Below are 6,000 nucleotides of genomic sequence, written 5' to 3' on the forward strand. Positions count from 1 at the left end.
CACTGCTCCTAGTACTAGGATGGGTTAAATGCAGAGGACCAATTTCACTGTGTGTGCTCTGCTGTGTGCATGTATGTGACAATCAAGAGGGTTTCATCCTCCATAGCTTGGTTCATTATTACTTCGGTACAAGAGCTATATTGTACGATCAATGAAACATACACATCTTTAGAGGCTTTTTTTGATTTGTCATCGGATATAATGTTGGTGTTTCTGCTTTAGTAATGTAACTCAATTGAGATATCAACAGACAACATGTTAAAGAGATTCTATGGAAGATTAACAAGCGTCAGCCTACAGGCACAGATTCCTGATAAAATAGTGCATCATAAACACATCATGTAATGAACACTGGGATGAAGTAGCTCAAGGGGAACACAGTCGATGTAAGGAATCTTGATGAAGCATATCACGAGGGTGTAATAGATAACTTAACAAGCATTCACAAAAACCTTCTGAAATCCCAGCCTATATAAGGGTTATCTCGCAAAATTGCTTCTAGATACAAAACAACTTTCTAACTCAAAGTAGAAGTATAAACCAAAGCCAGCGTCACCATGTACTTTGCTACTTCAGAAAGCAATAATTCAAAAAGATGCGTCATGCCAAAGACAAAAGCTGAGGAGTTGTGTGAAAATGTAATGATACACTTTCTTTGAGAGGCTCTTAATGTGGCAAAGGACTCTGTGTTAGCACGGGGCACAGCACAGCAGTATCTACGACTTTTCTTAATAATGTCATGCTTGCCATTTGCTAATCTGCACTGCACCAGCAGCAATGTCATGAGGTCAGAGCATGTGGTTTAACACTCCTGCTGTACCAATGAGCCCTGGAGATCTCTGCTTACAAAAACCTCAGAAAGTTAAGAGGACAGCTTAATTGGTCCTTGAAATATTCCAAGATGCACACACACACACTAAACTGTTTGTGGAAGTGCTTAATTGCATGTATTAGCATGGGAATTCAAATTAATGCAACTAGCCAAATGTCTAAATGTGCACAAATAATGCTTTTTTCTTGTATTCTGACTGTGTAGATGTAGCACTTCAAGGCCGCCTAAAATCGCACAATTTCTAAAGCAAGCAAACACATTTTAACACCACTTTTGTCCATTCCTCCCTGTACAGAATAGAAAGAAACCAGTGGGAACTTTTTATATCCGAGAGGCTTTTCTCTCATCTTTTAGCCAACCGCTCTCTACCAGCCTGCAGTGGCTTAGGTGAGAACTTCGTCTCTACTCCCACCTTCAGCATTTCCCTCAAAGTCCCAATCCAAATCCTAACCAGGATAATCTCATCCTTCCACTCTGATGTACTTCCATTTATCCTAGCCTTGTACTACTGCCAGCTCAGGCCCGTGTTAGGGAGAAGAAGAAAGAGGATTTCTTCTGCTTTCCCCTTGCTCGGGCACTTCACTGAGGTTGTAAGTCCGTATCGCCTTGTAGCTCTGCAGAATCTGCTCAATGTCACCCCTGCAGCGCCTCAGGACACAATGGCGACTTGCTTGTTATCATGCTACTTCCAGCCGTGGGTTCATCCGAATGACTTTAAAGACCGTAAATACATTCCTGTGCCACATTGGCAACCGAAGTGTCACAGAGTACAGTAGTGTTACAATGCAACTATAGGCCCATTGGATATCCAACACCACTGCAGAAATGGTGTATAGAGTTAGATGCAAAAATAAGATGTCTTGTAATTCCTAGAGTAAAACAGCCAATAAAGGGGGATGATCATGTGCATAGGATACTGGATTGCAGTCGTGTTTACATGCATGAAGCAAGTGTACAATGTTACTGTATACTAGAGAGAGACCAATATAAAATGTAAGGAGAGAAATATGACTTTGACAGCACACACCTTTGGGTAAAAATGTTTACGTTCCCAAGAGGGAAATATTTCACCGCTACAGAAATAAGGAGCATGAAAGCATCAAGGATTAAATACCATGGCAGGTAAGGCGCATAGATGACAGCAGGAGGAAAAAAAGTGACATAAGAAATGCAGGCCCAGCAGCAACTGAGAAGCACAATCTAATGTAAGAAACTTTGAAATGGCTTAAGATGAATATTTTAATGTGTGTAGAGAACATTTTGAATATGACAAACTGTGTTTTGTGTGACAGAAAAGCCACGCATGGTTTCTCATGAAGTCAGTTGTACAGATGAATAATGATGTGAACTGATGACTCAAACATTCAGTGATGTTTACATCCATAAAGCCGATATACAACATTTCACCATACAAGAGACCCAGAGGAAGTAACTGACAATATCCATCTACCTGAGAGAAACAGCCAGCTACAATCACAATAGAAAATGTGTATTTAAACGCTAGACACATCATGAGCATCCATTCACCAAGAGATATATATGATCAGCAAAAAGATGATAGCAACAGTAGTTAGAAGCCAACAAACAAGTATACAAAAACAGCCATTCAACAGCAAAGTAGTGTCAGAAGCATAACCATCATGTACACAAACAGCGAATGTACAATGCCAAGAAATCAACTCCAATCACAAACAAAAGCAGTCAATAGGCACTTACCTTTTTGATGCAAATGCTGATATCTCTTTTGGGATGAAAAAAAAAAGGGCCAAGCTTAAGATGTCACACACTGAAAACTGTTCTGCATTGAGGCGGCCTTCAAGGTCTGACGTTTATTCCTCCAGTGAAGAAATTGTGAACATGGCCACCTACCTTGTGTGTGACAAAAGCCATGTTGAGGTCCCCTTGAGGGAACCATTTAACCACTACATAAATCAGCAGCATGAAAGTATCCAGGATTAAATACCATTACACATCAAGCACAAAGATGACAGGAGAAGTAGCCAGCAGGAAAAAAACAGGCCTAGCAGACATGTTGTAAAGCTCAAAACAGTTACTGCACAAAGCTATGGTCACTCAAAGGAGGTCTGTTCTTTCTATAACGGTGTGTGTACAGATAAAATGCACATGACAAACTATCTTGTGTGTGACCAAAATGCCAGACTGATTTTCACAACAACAACTAAAACAAGCCCAACATACATGACATGTTTAGATCCATGAGGCCATTATTCCAATATTTTCAGAGAAACCAAAAAAGGAAGACAATATCCATCATCTCCACATGTGAATGAACACGCCAACTACACAATAGAAACATGTATACTTAACTACATACATCATTAGCATCACATCACAAAGAGAAACATATGCTCAGCTTTGCACGTACTTCACAGAGATGATAGCAACAGAAATTAGCAGCAAACAAACAAGAATCAAACAGCCAGAAGCCATACCATCAAGAACACAAACGTTGAATAAATAATGCCATGAAATGAACTTCAATTTCAAGTTAGAAAAAGCAGTAAAAAAAAAATAAGGCACTTGTCATACAGCCACAAAATGATACCCTTTAGTGTAGGACACCATAGCCACCCATGGCAAAAATCAAGAGGAAATATATGACAAACCAATTTAGCCAAGACACCAGTATTCAAAATGATGTACTAAATGAATACACAGCGTTAATATATCACAGAACAAGTCAAAAAGGTTTCAAAATCAAATAGCCAACAGACAGAACAGGAATTAGCATTGCTTTGGAAGCCATCTTGTCAAGCACATGTCAAGATGACCATCAGTACATGGAAAAGAGTTAACAGTGGAAAAGCAAAGGAAGTTGCCACATGCAGTAAGCCCAAGCCCCTGTGCTTTGTGTGAAATATTTCCAATGTCAAGATTATTTCAACACTAGTAAATCCACAGCATAAAAGTATCAAAGTACAACAGCAAACTGAAAAAAGGAGCTCAGCCACTGCATCAAACGGATTTACAATTTATACCCTAAAAAATACATCATATAGATGACAGCAGCAGAAGTTAGCAGCCAGAAATCCAGCAGAGCAACATTGGCAGCCATACTGTCAAGCAAACAAGCAATGCCAAGACACAACTCACAGTGTGCCAGTTAGCAGAAAGCAGCAAGAAATAAACACTTACCTTTGTGGAGAGAAGAATCCACTATCTCCTGTGGTTATTGTTCCACAAACCCATCCTAACTCTGTGATAGTCCTGCCAGGTGAGCTAGCTAAGGCAGAAATGCTACCTGAGCAGCAGCAGGTGTTTGCAGCAGGAGCAGAGAGCAGGAAGGGTGGGCGGGGCAAGCACTGATTTTAAAAGAGCCGCCCTTTTTTCTTTTTCTTTTAATGCGTTGCAGTGAGTAGAGTGTGTTCTGTTGTCTGCATGAACAGGCTGGCAATCTATCAAGTAGTTTGGGCAAATTGGTTTTGCAACGATTATCTGCTCCATTTAGGAAGGGGGAAAATGTCTGCATTTACCCTACTTCCGAGAGTGAAAACTGCACAATATGGAAAATGGATTGGGAATAGATGTAGACTTGCAAAAATCTGTATTTCAGCAGCTGATAATGTGCAAAAGTATCTTTATTCAGGTGAAATGTAAAGTCAGTATACAGACAGTTTTCCATTCTCCTTTCATGACACCCTGAAGACATGTCTACTTCAACGTTTTCTTAAGGGATAAGTATTGCCTGCTCACAAAAAGGTTTAGCTGTCACATTATACATTTTTAGACAAGTACAATTGTATACTTAAACTGCACTTCACTTGAGTATTTCCATTTTATGCTACTTTGTACTTCTCCACTACAATTCAGAGGTAAAAAGAGAATATAAAATATAGTCCATGAAGATCTGCCCTTTCCCATGTTTAACTATCCTTGTATTTTTACAAAATGGGTCGTCTGAAACACAGATTCCCTCAAAATTCCCATAAATCCGAACTGCTTCCTAAATTATGTTTTATGGATGGTGCTTTCTTCTGGATTATGGTTGCAACAAGTCAATTGTAAGAAAATGCAACAGTAATATGTTTAGGAAACAGTTGGGTAGGTTTAATAAAATACAGTGGTATCCTTTTAAAAAATGAGGTCCGATTGTTAAAGTTATGCACTTAAGCATTTGCCTGGGTCACAGTTTCAGGTTTATTTGACCCATCCATCCTCCTGAAGCAAGTTTCTGTATTCCTAATTAGGGAGAAAGCCCATACACAAGGTTTCAGGTTTCAAGGTTCAAAGGTTTGATTGGTCATATGCACAGCATATACAACGTATATGTTGGCAATGAAAATCTTATATCCCATGCTCCTCCAACAACTCAACATACATGGTGCAACTACGATAAATAAAATAGTGCAAAAAGAGAGAAGAATATTTACAATAACAACAATAAAGATGTAAAGATGTGAAATATATACATATGTGGAATACATTGAAAGTATTTAAATACACTGTACAGTACTTTAAATACTTTACACTGTTGAATGAGGAGGTATGGACAGATGCATATATTACGTATAACAGATGTATATGGCAGATATGTATAATATGTAGATATGTGTACTACAAACAGATTTGAGTAGACATTCACAGAGCTCAGGAGTTCAGCAGTCTTATAGCCTGTGGTATAAAACTGTCTCTGAGTCTGGTGGTCTTGGTCCGGATGCTGCGGTACCGTCTGCCAGACGTCAGCAGACAGAACAGATTGTTGCTGGGGTGATGGGGGTCCTTCAATATCCTACCGGCCTTCTTCCTACACCGCTGGGTGTAGAGGTCCTCCATGGATGGCAGCTCCGTCTTGGTGATGTGCTGAGCAGTTTTCACCACCCTCTGTAGGGTCTTACGGTTGAGGGCGGTGCAACTGCCATACCAGGCGGTGATGCAGCCAGTCAGGATACTCTCGATGGTGCACCTGTAGAAGTTGCAGAGTATCCTGGAGTCCATGTTGAACTTCCACTGCCTGTGGAGGAAGAAGAGCCGCTGTCGAGCCGTCTTGGATATGACCCTGGTGGGATGTGTCCATGTCAGGTCCTCACTGATGTTTACCCCGAGGAACCTGAAGCTGCTGACTCTCTCCACAGGAGTCCCGTCGATGGTGATGGGTGTGTGTGCCTCTCTCTGCCTCTTCCTGTAGTCCACAATCAGCTCCTTTGTTT

The 6,000-nt window shown here is 40.4% G+C and overlaps 1 long non-coding RNA gene across 1 annotated transcript in view; it reads right to left on the minus strand.

Annotated features, from left to right (window-relative positions):
* The window catches only part of LOC134876067 (uncharacterized), a 297,182-nt gene extending 293,066 nt beyond the window's left edge, over positions 1 to 4,116 (minus strand). The window contains exon 1 of the long non-coding RNA XR_010167336.1: positions 3,989 to 4,116. This is a non-coding gene — a long non-coding RNA (uncharacterized LOC134876067). The remainder of the gene's footprint in view (positions 1 to 3,988) is intronic.
* Positions 4,117 to 6,000: the final 1,884 nt, after the last annotated feature.

This window comes from Eleginops maclovinus, chromosome 2, assembly GCF_036324505.1.
Source record: "Eleginops maclovinus isolate JMC-PN-2008 ecotype Puerto Natales chromosome 2, JC_Emac_rtc_rv5, whole genome shotgun sequence".
NCBI lineage: Eukaryota > Metazoa > Chordata > Actinopteri > Perciformes > Eleginopidae > Eleginops > Eleginops maclovinus.